Source organism: Bombus flavifrons, chromosome 10 (genome assembly GCF_040668555.2).
Source record: "Bombus flavifrons isolate JBK064 chromosome 10, iyBomFlav1_principal, whole genome shotgun sequence".
Lineage (NCBI taxonomy): Eukaryota > Metazoa > Arthropoda > Insecta > Hymenoptera > Apidae > Bombus > Bombus flavifrons.
Genome location: NC_138451.1, coordinates 7,147,707 through 7,162,978, shown reverse-complemented (window position 1 = coordinate 7,162,978; position 15,272 = coordinate 7,147,707). Strand labels below are relative to the sequence as shown.

The following is a 15,272-nucleotide window of genomic DNA, read 5'->3' as shown; positions in this document are numbered from 1 at the left end:
GGAAGTAAGCGGAAGGGAAAGTTTCCTTTATGGCAGGAAGGGATCGAAGGATCGGCAGTGTGCTCTAAAGGACACGTCGCTTGGCTCGTGTTCCTTCTGTTGGCTAAAATGGCTGGAAGCTGTATACATCGAAGAATATTCTTCAGTGGAGATCTTTTGTTCAACAACCTGTGCTCTTATCGACCCTACTTACTACCTTCTTTATGTGGCTATCCTAAACAAATTTTGAAAATAATCTTTATTCCTTTTCTCGATTACATTCATCGTTACATTCATCCGTTACATTCATCGCTAATTTAGAGAATTATTCAACAAATTTCATCATTCCATATTCTAGCGATTTCGAAGGAAATTTAATCCTTGAATATTTTTCTTGAATAACAGATGACAAACACGTGGCTTAAACACGATTTCACAATACGTCATTGATAAATATCTTAGGATTTACACAGATTTCTTGAAAGCCTGGAACACTAGAAAAATTAAGAAGATAAAATCGTTCACGGAAGATTAATTAGAAAAGCGTGCACGGTATATAACATTCCGAGGAGAACGTAACCAGAGCAAAATGTTGAAGTGATCTCGAATGGAGAATTTCGACATTATTCCCGATATCGTGGATCATGCTAATTTTAGTTGCAAGAACGAAGGATTGTTCGGCTCGAACTAAAGGAACTCGATTCTCTGGCGCGTTCACCAGCGCGGTTCACGCTGTGACCAACATGACTGGTGAAGGTTTATCTGCTGATCTGTTTTGGAATAACTGTTGCTATTCTACTTATCCTCGCCGGTTTCACGATCGTGGCTTTCCTTCTGTTCTACATTAACCGCCTCTGAATACTTCATTGTACGAGACGGTTTTTCTGGCGGCGCGCATCTACCGAGAGATAATGTTGCTTCGCTATGAAGTCGCTGTGTAATCGTACGGATTCGTACGCTCTCATAACCCATTCGTATGCCAATTCTTCTTCAATTCGTAAACCAGTGTACATTTTCTTTCAATCACATACATCGTAATTTCTTTATTATGTATTTGGCTAAGCGTTAATTGGTAAGGTCTCTGTAGTACCGTGTTAAATAATATCTAAATCCGAGGTTGGTCTGTAGAATTAAAACTGAAGGTTAAAAACTATAATTGGATGTGATAGCGTGAGACGATGAGTTGTTGAATTGCAAGATCCAACGAACATTTTCCTCTCGTACTTTATTAATCCAGTCTCCGATAAATTCTTAAATAACCAGTGAATCTCAGCAGCAATAGCCTAACCAATATATTTTGCCAATCGACTACCACGCTATAAGATATCGGACATAAAACTCGTCCAACAAAAGATATCGCCCACCTCCATGAAATCTCTCTAGAATCGTCAATAAACCTTATTTTCTCGAGTCGCTCCCCTTCGTCTTTCACCCTTGAGGCAGTATCCTGTTATAAGATATAGTTTAGGCCATCTTCGGCTTTTTTTTACAAATAACCTACACGATAGTTTTCCCATCGATCGGATATAACAGTTTTGGATATAAGCTGAAAGTAAAGTCGTGGAAAGGGAATAAAAATTCAGATTTCTCTCGAAGATGAGTCGCCCGTAACAGGCGAAACTCCAATTATTTAGCTCTTTCACAAGTACATATTTAGAAATTTTAAGGGATTCTCAGAACCGCGTACAGAATTATCTTACGATATTGATATTCGTATTAATACGTAGATAGTCGATATTGTCTGATCTAAAAAAGAACAGACGCTCAGCTACAGCCATCTTGTCCTCGTAAGTGTTAAATCTTCTCATTCAGCTTCGTCGATCGAGCGTGTACCAATGTGTTCATAGAACAAGAGATGAGTTCAAGGAAAAATGGTGAACGCTTTGGGAAGAAGGATATCCTTGCTGGAAAGCTGGAAAGTATAGTGTGACCGAACGTTACCGGTGCGATGGCGTGCGAATGGTTCCGCGCAAACCACGTCCGCGTTATCACTGCGAAGAGACACCGATGTTACGGCACCGACAAAATTTGATGGAACTCGATATCAGCTCGCACGTAACCTCGAAAACGGAGGCGTGCCTGTATAGCCAAGCCTGTCACGAGTCACGAGTAGAGGGGGAGAGCACGTTACACATATTTGAGGTCAGGAGATATAAATAAATGCTAATATCAACAGGCGCTGGCCAGTTTGATATCCAAACCAAAGCCTCGTTTCGTTCGCCGCTGCGCGCTGGCCTTTCTGTACACCTCTATTGAGCACAGGTCACCGTCCAATTCAGATAACGCCGATAGGAAACGTTTCATCTAGGATTTATAAAACGCGCGCGCCGCCCGCGACTCCCGACGCCAAGCCTAATGCGATCCATCGCTGCCACTGTACCGATATGTTCTGATAAAACGCGAGAACAAGTATAGGCGCATTAAGCACGCGTATGTAATGCACAGACCAAAGGCTTTTGATAGAGGGATTTTACTTTGGTTTGCACGCTGGCTGCTTCTTTGATCCAATTTTTGTTATCTTTGATTTCACACTTTTCAAAGTTTTATACCTTTGGATTTTTGAATTTTCAAATTCCCAAGTCTTTATATTTTCAAATTTCAAATGCAATATTCAAATATTCATATCTTTCGATTCTTGTACTTTTCGATCTTTATATCTTTAAGGTTTAAACATTCAAAGTTTCAAATTTTCGAATCTTCAGATTTCGAAATCCTTTAGCCTTCGGATCTTTGATTCTTAACTTTTCAAACGATCTTTCTCTAATTTCCGAGTTCGAAACGGATCGCGAAAGTGTTCGAATTTACATTTTCAGTGTTCTGTATATTTCCATGTTCTTCAATTTCCTAATTGCTGTATCTCGCAATTTTGGAACGGAACTTCTCTCGTTTCAATTACTTTGCTTCGCGAACATCAGATCTACTTCACGCTAATGCGACATTCTTATCCCGTTAGCATTCTGAACCTTATCGTTTTCTGAAACTGCAACTTCTCCGAAAGAAGATTAATATCATAGGAAGTAACATTTGTCTTTCTATTTGTAAAGAAACATCAAATTCTGTCGAAAATATCACAATACGATAAACAATTTTAATAAATAAAAGCGTGACTGTTGGAATCTGGAAAGTGTCATTATTATGCTTATTCTGCGTACAAATTAGCTTCGTAATTTATTAATATACAAAATATGACAATGCAGTGACTAAGTAAGTATAGGCTAATTGATTAATAACAAATTGATACAATAAACGTTACAGAAATGTATTATTGAATACAATTTCATTAATATTATAATCTAATTAAGATAAACCGTGTCAGTTTGTGAAAGCATTCTATTATGAATGAAAAGAATTAAAAAGTTCTCTTCCTGAAATAACGTTTAAATTTCCTTTGTAATATTTTTCAACATTTTTCCCCTATATTCTACTTTCGTTCCCTTTGTCTCTCGAATCTCTCGGATTCTCTGAAAATTTGGTTAAAAACATTTGCATCATCCAAACGTTGTTAATTTTGACAGAGCAATTCCAGCGTTTGATACGTTTTACTTGGAAATTTATTAAGTTTCATACAGAAAATCGCGGTCATCTGTTCCACTTTCAGTTATGACACGTCAGCAAATCTTATTACCCAAAAACCTAAATAAACGCATCAGCTACTCAACATAAGATGATGAAATTGACGTAGGTGTAACGAGATTAAACGTGTGTACTTTTCAAGAACATTAACATAGCTACATAAACGAACGTATGCTATCACTTATTAAATATATGAGTGCTTTGCTGGATTTTTAGCAACATCGCTAGATATACGAACGTTGACTGTATACTGAGATGCAGCTTGTAAATGGATCTTTCAACGGCTAACTTTTTCTAAACTTCTCATTTTCATAATTGGTACTTAACGTCTGAAAGAGACAAAATTTCCCATTAAACTGTGGATACGCATGCAGATTTAAATTTTTGTGAGTACAATTAAAGAAATAGAAGCTAAGCGGAGATTTGTTTCACTCTACATTTCATTCTAGTTTGTATATTTTATACTTTAGATATTGTATATTGAACCATATTGAACAATAGATAAAACATTGAATAAACATTTTATATTTTTATTATTTTTATACGTATATCGTTAATATATTTTTGGTGGTATATGCGCTCTGTGTATTTTTGTATCTCCGAAACTCCCATAAGAGCATAAAAGTCCGCAGCTCAGTTATTACCACGAATTTATTTATCTCAAGGAGAAAAGATAAATCAGCGAATTCACGCAGACGAAAAAATCAATTATCCAAAAACATTAAGTCCCCACCGATACGCTTTTGCACGATCGATTCCCTGGGTCGAAGCGGCTCGGGGCAATTTTGCCTGGTCTCCTGAATCGGTCGATCCATTTTCCATCGACGTTAAACTGCAGCTTCTCTCTCTCACTCTCTCTCTCTTCTCTCTCGAGACCTCGTCTCCCTTTCCGGAGTAAATGTAACTGGCTACGTTGCATATTACACCTGTAATGTCGGTCGCGGCGGCTTGGTATCGAGAGAGCCCACATGCCCACTCGCCAGGAGAGAATTACACACGGCCGTATGTGTGACGACTTATCTACGTAACCTACTCCACTTGTAACTGTTTGCGAGAGAACACTTCCTCATTACACGCGAACGCGCCCAGCGTGTTTTCTATCGATCGGTCCGTGCTAGCCGGGCTAGCTCCGCTTCCTCTTCGTATTTCATCTTCCTCCCGGCGGCCCTCCCTCGATTTTTCCTCTCTTTATCCTTCGCTCTTCTTACACAGGCTGCCGCGTGACGAGAAAATCGGCGAAGAAGAAGCGCCTCTACACGATAAAATAGATTCAGCTCTGTGAAACTTTTGAGAGAACGGGTTTGACCGATTGATGAGATCGAGATGGAGGTGAACGATGACTGAGTCTTATAAAATTGATAACGATGTGTTATTTCGTTGGATTGTTGGGAAAGTTTATAGCGAGAGAAAAGAAGGAGAAAAAACAAAGTAGGAGGGAGAAAAATGAAATGACGACAAGGAAAGAAAGGACGAGAAAGAAAGAATAAACGGAGAGAGAAAAGGAAAGAAAGAATGGAGAGAAGAAACGATATACAAAGGGGATGAAGCAGTTGAGAGAAGGAAAGAGAAAGGTTCAAAGTTCAGAGTTCAAAGTATGTACCTACATGATGTAATCTTTTGTCATGGTACTCGCTTTTAACTTTTGGTCGTGTAACCTCGCGGGAGCAAAGTGAAAAAACGGCTTTTCTTCTTTCCTTGTTTTGTCTACGAATCGTTGCGGCTATTCGTGAGATCGTTGATAAATTTTTAATTGCGCCCCAACAGTGCGAAGAACAATTTCAATCGATGCGACGTGCAAACACTTGGCTTACGTGTTGTTCTGCTCCTTGAACATGCGTGTGTTACAGGCAGACCTTGCACACAGTTGGTACAGTGTACGATCTGATCGATCTGTTGTTCTGTCCCTGACCTAAGAGTGTATCTAAGTCTAGTTTTATGGGAATTGAAGTTCTAATTTACTAGCACATTTTTAGCTCTCTATTTGTATGGTACATGTATATAGATATGTATGTAGAATGTGTTTATATCGTACAAACCTCCGAGTTTTTTAACGCAATCGAAGCATAGCAAATCCAGTACTCTTTTGCAAGGAAAAGTTATGAATTTCAGGAAAAGAAGACTGTATATATATATATAATTTTCCTCTTTTTCCTTTCCCATTTACATATATGGAAATAATTTACTCATCAATGTCGCTTCCTGAGGACGAGAAAGGAAATCAAGTCTTTCCACGAGTAATGTTTATTAATCATTCCACTATTCGAGAAGTTGAAATGATAAACGACGGACTATTCGCTTTTTACAAATAACTGATTTTTTCCAGTCACGGTCTAATGACCAGATTGAATCATTGATTACGATCAATATCTTGCACTAGCCTAAAAAGTTATAATAAATTATTCTTGTATTTTCATCTTTTCTCAACATACGCGCTGCGAAATTTCTAAAAAGATTCGTCTTTTACTCTTTTTGGCACTTACATTGTTTACCGTTTCAACTGTTCGTTCCTAAAACAAAATCCAGAGAGGAAGAAAAGTTGGGTTCGTTTTCACCCCGGACGCGCTACCATTGAATTCAAACCAGTCCAATGTTTTTCGTCGGTGTCCGCTCGAAAATTCGGAAAGTAGGTTCCGTTTCTGTTTAATTAAGCCGGGAGTACGTTCTAAAACGATAATTCACTGTGTCGCGGGCCACAGGGTATCAGGCGAAAGAGTTTCTCTCGTAAACGGGGTTACTGTTCGTTTGTGTGCATACGCGAGCACAACGACACAGTCGCAAAATGTAGTTCATTTAATTACGAGCGACTCTCCAGTGCGCAAAATCTACAGGATTTTAAATCGTTGCTCGAGGGGGGCGTCCTTTTTTTTAAACGGAAGCATTTTAGAGGTTCTTGTTAATCTTTAGACACCGAGAATATCGTTTCTTTTTCTACCCAGCGCGAGATCGTAAAAGTGTCGTAAAAGTCGTGTTAGGAATGCCGTTTTAGTATTCTAATTACCCATATTTTAAGACTCTGCATTCTTCTGAAGTGTAAATTGAAATCTTAACAAGTGGAAAAAGCTACGTTTCGTGCTTAATACTGGCAAGCTACTGTGGGCTTACATTTTTTTTTATAAAAGTCTTATATAGAAACCCCTCGTACATTTCGTTATAGGAGTGCATAGCCTAGTTTGATTTAAATTTAATAAAATATTCAATGCTTATCACAAACTGTATGACTTTTCTTTGTATGAATTGATTTTTTGACTCAATCTCTGGTAGCAGTATTTTAATGAAAATGGTACTTTAAACTATCTTCGGAATATAAAGAGTTAAATCTTTAATAACTAAATGAATCACAAAAATTTTGATAGAACTATTCAGAATTTTCACGCGGACTGCAAATTTTGTGGCCACTTTTTAAACCACCTCGCTACCAATTCGAAACGAGAAGAACCTTCGTGTCAAGAAAACGTCTCCGAATCGCAACAAGTTAAGGTCATGGTCAGAGGCCTAAGGTCAGATAGAATTTAAAACGATTCTTCAGGATTTTCGTGTAATCCATAAATTTGTTGTGTTGCTTCGTTACAAATTCAAATGGGGGAAACCTGTTGGCATCCAACTGTAACAACGAAACGATTAGCCATCAGCACTAGGATCGTCGTGTTCTCGTCTAGGTCGGTCGATACGAGCGCGCGGCGATCGTAAGCGGTCGCTGGCTGGCAGGTAGGTTAACAGATTAATAGTTTGTGTATCTAGGAGGCAGCTTAACAACGAAACCAGGCCAGCATCGCTGGCATAAAGTTCGTCGATACCGCTACGCTGATCGAAAAAAGAAAAACCGGAGATCACGCTCGTGCGGACCTATCGGGATAATGAACACAGGTGACTTAATATAGAGGGAGAGGGAGAGAGAGAGAGGGGAGAGAGCGAGAGAGAGAGAGAGTGTCCGTCTATGGTATAATAGAGAGGCAATTCCTGGCGTCTTCCGATAAATCATTCAGTAGCCTGATGCATCTGGTTGAACCTCCTTTGGAGAGGATCAGTGTCGGGAATGGAACGTCTGATTACTTGTTTCGATATTAATGATTACGGAAAAGTGACTCGTCGTGGGGGAATTGATGATGCAATGGGATTGATCAGCAGTGATTATAGGTCTTCCAGTGAAGTAATATCGTACGGTGTGTTAGGATCGACAAGGAATTTTCTTCAAACTTGTCAGATGTCAAAACCGGAGGGCTTTTAAATATGCAACGTCCAAGACGCTTTATTAAATTTTCAACGGCAATTAAATTCTCCAATTGTCGTTTCTCTATCGACAAGAACATTTTACTGACGTTTACCAATTACTTTGATACAAAAATTTAATCGGATAAATTTTCATCCTACGTATCTCGATTAACTGCAGGTTAAATAAAAAATAAAAATAAAAATCGTCAAATAAAATTGTAAATACACAAACAAAATCTGGCGACAGAACTTTCCAATCAACCAAATACATTCACCTTCCTTCAAATTGTACCATTTCGCTAAGACGTTGTATAAATATAACCTACACCAGAGAAGTGTTTGCATGTCAGGTCGCACTAATAGGCGAAAAGTTGATCAGATCCCTGTCTATATGTGGCGACTATTCCTACATTCCTACCGGAACAAGAACAACCAGCTTACTACGATCAAACGCTTGCATCGTGTATACGACTGTGTGTATACGAACGTGAATCAGAGTGGGGAAGACTATCTTCATTCTGTTGGGTCCCTCCCACTGAGAGACGTTGCTCTCGATAGAACGAGAACGCAGGTGACGGGTCACCGGCAGGCTATTTACCTACTTTAACCTAACTCGCACCTACTTCACCCATCGTTGACCTAAAGTGGTTCTCTGCCTCTTCGTCCTTTTATCGTATCCGCCCTGGCCGCGTAGGTGGCTGGACACCGAAACCGTCTTTCGTTAAACTTTCCGACTGCTCGCGTCCCGAACTGCCCGGAGGGATAGCTCGTTTCGTACGTTCGCGATAACTTTCCTGATACGGGATTGGTCGAGATTATTGGTGAACAAGAAACTATTGAGAGATAGATTACAGGGTAGGGAATCTTCTTCATCGTATAGTTGTTGGGTTTTGAGTTGAATGTTGGGAGAACGGTAGCGAGGAGTTTGGAAATTGTTCGGTGGGGATCGAAGACTTATTTCGACAAAGATTTTGGTTTAGTAAGGCAAAAGTTGAACTTTCTGAGGTAACTTTTTTTTGGGCATGGGGGAACTGACGGATGGACTTCTGGGACTTTTCTTTAGGGAGGTAAAGGTTGATGGATAATCGGACTTGGTGATATAATATTTTTCGAAATTCTTATTTTTCTGGGAAATGACTATATAATGATAATTGGAGGCTTCTTTTTCGAGAAATCTAACTCAAATTTTATCATTCACAATTGGCAACTAGTTGTAAGTACTTTCAACTCGATGATCGCGTTAGACACAGTTGTTTCAAGCTTTGCATTAGTAACCGTTAACAATAATGTAATGCTTGTAATGATTACTAATAAATACTAGATATAATTAAAACTCACTGATCACATTAGACGCTTGGTTATCCCAATGTACTTACTCGCGATGTTATCATGTTGGTTCGTAGGATAATCGTAGGATCGGTTTCGTGCAAAGGTAGCGCGTCTCGGCAAAGCTATCGAAAAACTCGTCCTCTTTGAACGGCCACCTCGACCTGGCGCAATAATCAGCTTTAACCGGCTTCGGCGTGAAACGGATGAAATATCGACTAAATATAACCGGGGCCAGGAACCGGTGGAAAAGAGGGGCAACCAGACACGGTGGGAGCCTCGTGCCACAAATGTAGGACATCGCCTCGTCTTCGAAAAAGATATACGAACAGGAGAGGGACCGATTACGTTACTGTTAATGCTGTTCATTCTCTATGGCCACGATCAAACACGTCCGTTTATTCTCTCTTTACGTTCGGTGCCGTGTCGACACCCATACTCGCCTCGCGGAGCAATTTCAGTCTGTCGAGAAAGTTTCTGCATGTCTCATTTTTATCTCTTTCTTTCTTTATCCCTTTCTCCCTCCCTCTCTCTCTCTCTTTTCGTAACGAATCTTCAACAGAGGTTACGAGTACGTCTCTGTGTCAAAAATATCGTTTAACACTAGCATTACCGATAACTTATACATATATATATATTTGATTCATCACGCTTTCTCGCGATGTTCGTAGTAGGAGTGGTCGATACAATTTATGAATCAAAATAATAAGAGTCGCTATATACTGTATAAAATTACTGAAAGTGGACAGTTCCATCTTTTCGTTTACATTCGAATCTTTATACGTTTTTATTGACAATCGACATTTTGTATGGTATATTAGATATTGAAGGATTTTCGCGAGTAAGTTATGTAAATACTCGTCGTCGGATTTGCAATTTCTCCCTTTCCATACGGTTATTTCGTTTTGGGAGGCACTTTCGCGTTGAATATTCAATCGTTCTCTGTTCGGCGGATATCGACACGTTCGGCCTGAAAATGCGGATCTGAACGTCACGCTGAAAAGCCCGGAGAGGAGCAGGCTTGGCTTCCTCCTACTAGGCGAAAGTGTTTTCCGGAGGTGAAAGCACCAGGGTCGAAACTTCGGCCTCTCGGTGTTAGCCGAGGCGCAAAGGTGAAATCAGAATAATTGGATACGGAAAACGATGCATTCAGTTTAGAATCGACTCACGATGTCGTTCTATTTCGCGGAGATCTGACACTTCCTGATATTAGGTTTCCAACGATGCGATACATTTTTAAGATCTTATTGCCAGTGGTGTCTTATAGCAAGATCATCATTTTGATTTATTCTCCAAGGGAAGATCATCCGTAGGTTGCATATATTTTCTGCATTTATAGGAAATTCGAAGGTGCGAAAATGTGCAGAATATAAATGCAGTATGCAATTATTTTTAAAAAGTCAAAACAGAATACCTACTAGTTGTAATATTTAATAGACGAAACAGTTCTCTGTTTTGCTTAGGCTAGTCATTAGTTGTTAAATTCTAAAAACTATTTCAGATTACTCCAACAGTTATGCAAGTTACTTCGAATATGAACTTCGTAGTTTCAGTAGCTTCCATAGTATCCAATGGTATTAATGGTAACTTTCATTTCTTTCCAATATTTGAATAAATAACATTTCAGTGGAAGAGGTATTAGTCTTTCCATTTCTCTTCCTTCCAATTACTGCAATCTTTTGCGTTTTGCAACACCCTGTGTATAATATTAGTAACGATTCAACCGAGTGGCCACCGCGTTACGACACGAGGGCAGGGCCCTCGAAACGTCGCCGACGATCCCGAGAACTAGTTCAATTAGAGAAAACCGCGGAAAAGGAGATATCTCTCTACCTCGGCGCATCGAGGTATGAGGGTTTCGGGGGCAACCCATCGTCGTCGTCGGCCCGTAAAAGAGCGGCAGCTCGTGAAACCGGCGACCTTCTCTCGTCCAGTCGAAACTTCTCCGCGATAGGAATCTTCTCTCTCTCTTGGCCACGACCCACCAATGGTTACGCCCCTGGGCCACTTCGACGATATTCCCAGCCATTTCGCGCCAGCTGCGCTCTACTCCGTATCTTGCCGCGTTTTTCGTCCCTTTTTCAACCGCGGGAATTTCGAAATTTATGCTCAAGAAGGTTACACGTTCTCTTTTCTTTTTCGTTCGAGTTCTGTTCATCTCTGGGAGAAATCTCGGCAGCTTTCGGTGCTTTTACTAGAGTCTTCTGGTAGTCAATGTTTTTAACGCTACGATCCTGTGAATTTCGTCCTATCTAGAGCATTACTGTTAATCTTTAATTACAAGTATTCGTATCTTTGACATTAATATTCTTCTACAGTTTCTGATTAAATTAATCTTAATCATCGCGGTGAAACCTTTCAAACGTATAATATACGGTGACTCACGAACACTCCTAGAAACTTTTTATGTATACATTATACGAAACATTTTGAAATCTCATTAGCACTGTAGACACGGCTATCGTGATTACATTTGTCTTTCGAACGGATCTGAAAATATATATAGAAGTTACAAGATATTTATTGGAAGCGTACACTTCCCAAAGATCACCGAAGTATTTGAGCAATTAATTATTAGTTATATTAATAGACAACAATATTTAGTGGACCATCTATAGCACTAATTGTATGTTTAAGACTACTGTTCACGCTGTATACATACTAATCTTTCACTAAGTGTATGTTTGCAATGTTGTCGTGTAATTTCTATATACATTTTCGGGTTGGTTTTAAGTTTTACTATCATTGTCACGATAGACGTATATCATCACAGTATAGACGAAATGTCAAAAACGCATATAATACACAAGTATATATTCATAAAAGAATTGTGTGATAGGTGTATGAATACTTTCGTGTGCCACTGTATGTAATAACTTAGTAAATTTCGAATGAACGAAAATATTACATTATGCAAGCATATTTTCCCTAACATAAATCAAGTTCCAAAGACGGAAAAAGCAAACTCGGAAGCTCCTTCTTGTCTAACTTCTCCTCGTTCTTCATCCTCTAGCTCGTATATTTATTCTTTACAACGGACACGAAGCAAATTCGAACAGACTGGAAAAAAGAAGGCGTCGAGTCGAAGTTGTTCGACGAAGCTAACACGCCAGCTGTTAAGTGTTTTACTTGGTGCATTTCTGTATCGTACTCGGATAAATCTGGCCAGATCTTTCGTGAACGAAGAGATTTACGCTTGGACGCGTATAAAAAGATCCCCTCGAGCTTCTTCGATGAAAAGCGTGTTTAGAGGTAGAAAGAAATGGAGCCGAAGTTACAAAGGCCTTTTACTTTCTTTGGGGTTTGTATGGCGCTTTTACGAAGTTTTGGAACTGGTCTTAATCCTGTCAAGATGGTGTTCAGAGGATATTATTTTACTGTTCTACTTTGATAAAAGATTAATTCTTTATTTAAGGATCGTCTTTACTTTTGCGTATTATTAATTAGAATTTATTTGTTAAAATTGTCTTAAGTCTTTGAACGTTTAAGGAATGACTCGGTTGATAATTAATTTTTCATGGATCTTCCCCATTTATTTATAAAGACTCGTATTAATCCGTATTTTCGACGATTCACGTATTGTTGTCAGAAATCTATGAAATTCAGAGTCCAGATACTCATGAGCGATGGTGTACGTAGTCGGCCACGAGGGTAATTCTGTTCCTCGAGCTGAAAAGAGCCGTGTTTAGCATATTGCACCAGTAAATTTTGGTTGGTCTCGTTTTTCTCTCGTGTGCTTTCGCGGATCAACAGAGAATTCAGATACGATCAATCGGGAGGTAAGAAAGGAAAAAGAAACAGAAAAGGCGATGTCTATTCTTATTTCGATCTGTTAATCGGTGATAACGCGTCGACAGAGATAGCGCATCACGCGTAACAATAGAAAGAAAAAGGTGGATACAGGGAGAGAGTGGATCACTCGCGTGCGTTCTTCATTCCCCGACTCTCGACTGTCCCATTTCATCCCGATTTCTATCAAGATTACTTTGTCATGATCCTCCTTTAATCATTACCATATCGAAACATGCGATTGGAAATGCGATACCAATAATTTTCATTCGTAGCTTTACTGTTACTCGTACAGCTTTGTCATATAGGGTGGTTTTAAATTAATCGTTGATCTATTAGACAATGTAGCATTCGCTATAACGCGTGTAAATCGGCATTCTGTTGTCTGTATATAACTTATTAAGAATCGTGTTGCATTTAGTCGATGATAAATGCTCTTCGAAATTGACGCTCGGAGTTGCGGAGGCTGGATCAGTTCCAACGTGCTTTCTAAGTGACATTTACTTACACATTGTATCGATAATGATATTACATTTATCTCTGTCATTTATTTGCCTCTGGAGAGAACGATTTATGAAAATGTCCCCATACATAAACGGTCAAATTTTGAACCAAATATCATAACTGTCCAAATCACAAAACATTTGATCAGGAGTGTATATATCCTCTAATTTTGCTCGATCTTCTCTTTTCTTCTCTCGCTCTCCAGTAAGTAAAGTCCATGGAGCCAACGGGAGAGACTTCTAACCGTGCGTCGCGTTGCGTGGGTGAGAGAAAAAGGACTCGCGAGAGCACCGAAAGGTCCGCGTGGAACGGTGCTCGGTTCTGATTGTGAGCGGGCCGATCGGGCCGACGCGACGAGTCAGACGTGCCGAGGCTATGACCGCGTTTCTTGGTGGGCTAAGTGGCACGCGCCTACCTGCCCTCTCTTACCTTCTTCCCCGTCTCCTTCTCCACTCCCGTAATCCACACTCCCACTCTTCGGTGCTCGTTTGCCACCTCCCGATCAAATAGGCCGCACTCGATACATTCTGTCGTCTCGGTAGCGTCCACGGAACCACGTTTCTACGTTGATATCGCGCCGCCTTTTTTTGCCTCCGCTTCCGCCACGTTCGCGCCCACGTGGATCTTCACTTTCCCTGTTTCGCGGTCCCCGGAAGTGTCGCTCAGACCACGGCTTCTCTTCCCAACCGACGCACCGGTTTCTGCGTCTCTAACACTTGGACCGATCGTACGCTTCGCCTCGATGATTCGTATATTTCTCTTTTCTCTTCATTTTTTTACTTTGGATTTCTGACGTTTGTATGATACAAGGAAGTTATAAATTAAGCTGTGTAATAGTAGTATTTGTTGATGCTTGTGGGATATAAAGAGGTTTGTATATCATGTTATGTCCTAGAGCCGCGCAGAATAAAGAGAGTGAAGATTTACGATTGGACTGCGGACTTTTATGCAAATTTTTACGAAGTTGATCAGAAGTTAAGAAGTAAGGCCTCGGAAAAAGATTGTGTTTCCTACGAAGCATTACATAAATCAATTTGAATATTTTATATATTTTTTCGTATTATGTGCATTCGGTGTAACTTTACAGTTTCAGATTTCCTACAGATTCATGAAAATCCGCAGTTTGTTTATTACGTATATGATTAATGGTATCTCACTTCTCAGTACAGAAACTTTTCGATATTAATACTCCATGGGGAAATATATTTTCTCGCATCTCGTGCAAATTTTAGAAATATTTTACAAATGTAAATGTTTCTATTATTATACAACAGTTTGTTAATTCGAACATTTGAACCTTCTTTTTGATAAAAGTAAAGATTGAAGCTAAATAAACTTCTTAAATCCTAACTCTAGATGTAACATCTGTTGGACAGTTACAATGATTCCAGGCATGTGGTTTCTGCGTGCGTTGTGTCGATGTCAATATTCGCCCTTTGTTTTTTTTTTTGCCTCCTCTTCGTCAGTCTAATTCAACACTTCGCGATCTGTATTATTTATTATTTATTTATTATCTGTATTTACCTATTTATTATATGTCTATATACCGACTTACGCTATATTCACTATGTCATATCTTTCGTTCTTTCTATATCATATATTATATTAGGCTGTCCAAAAAGTTTCTCTCCTTTTATAAGGAAATAATAAATGCACATTTTTTGTTTTATATTATTTTATTGAATTATGTACGATCCCCTTTTGTTCTATTGGAATATTTATCGTAAATACTATACGTAAATATATAATACTATATGTAAATATTATATTTATTGCAAGAATTGGTTATCTCGCGCAATAAATAAACATATAGAAACTTGTTAGGTTCTAGGATGTTGTTACATCCTCTAGGAATTTTCTACCGACGACAGGATTGAAAATTGACTATTTTC

At 39.2% G+C, this 15,272-nt stretch overlaps 1 protein-coding gene and 1 long non-coding RNA gene across 3 annotated transcripts in view; one reads left to right on the top strand and one right to left on the bottom strand.

The window, feature by feature from the left end:
- Orc2 (origin recognition complex subunit 2) overlaps positions 1-15,272 on the top strand; it is a 90,893-nt gene that overhangs the window by 22,264 nt on the left and 53,357 nt on the right. The gene's annotated exons all lie outside the window — the stretch shown is intronic.
- LOC138184252 (uncharacterized) lies at positions 3,128-9,319 on the bottom strand. Its single transcript, XR_011174296.1, has 3 exons — positions 9,138-9,319; positions 4,286-4,804; positions 3,128-3,881 (listed from the first exon to the last, which is right to left on the bottom strand). It is a non-coding gene; the product is annotated as an uncharacterized LOC138184252 (long non-coding RNA).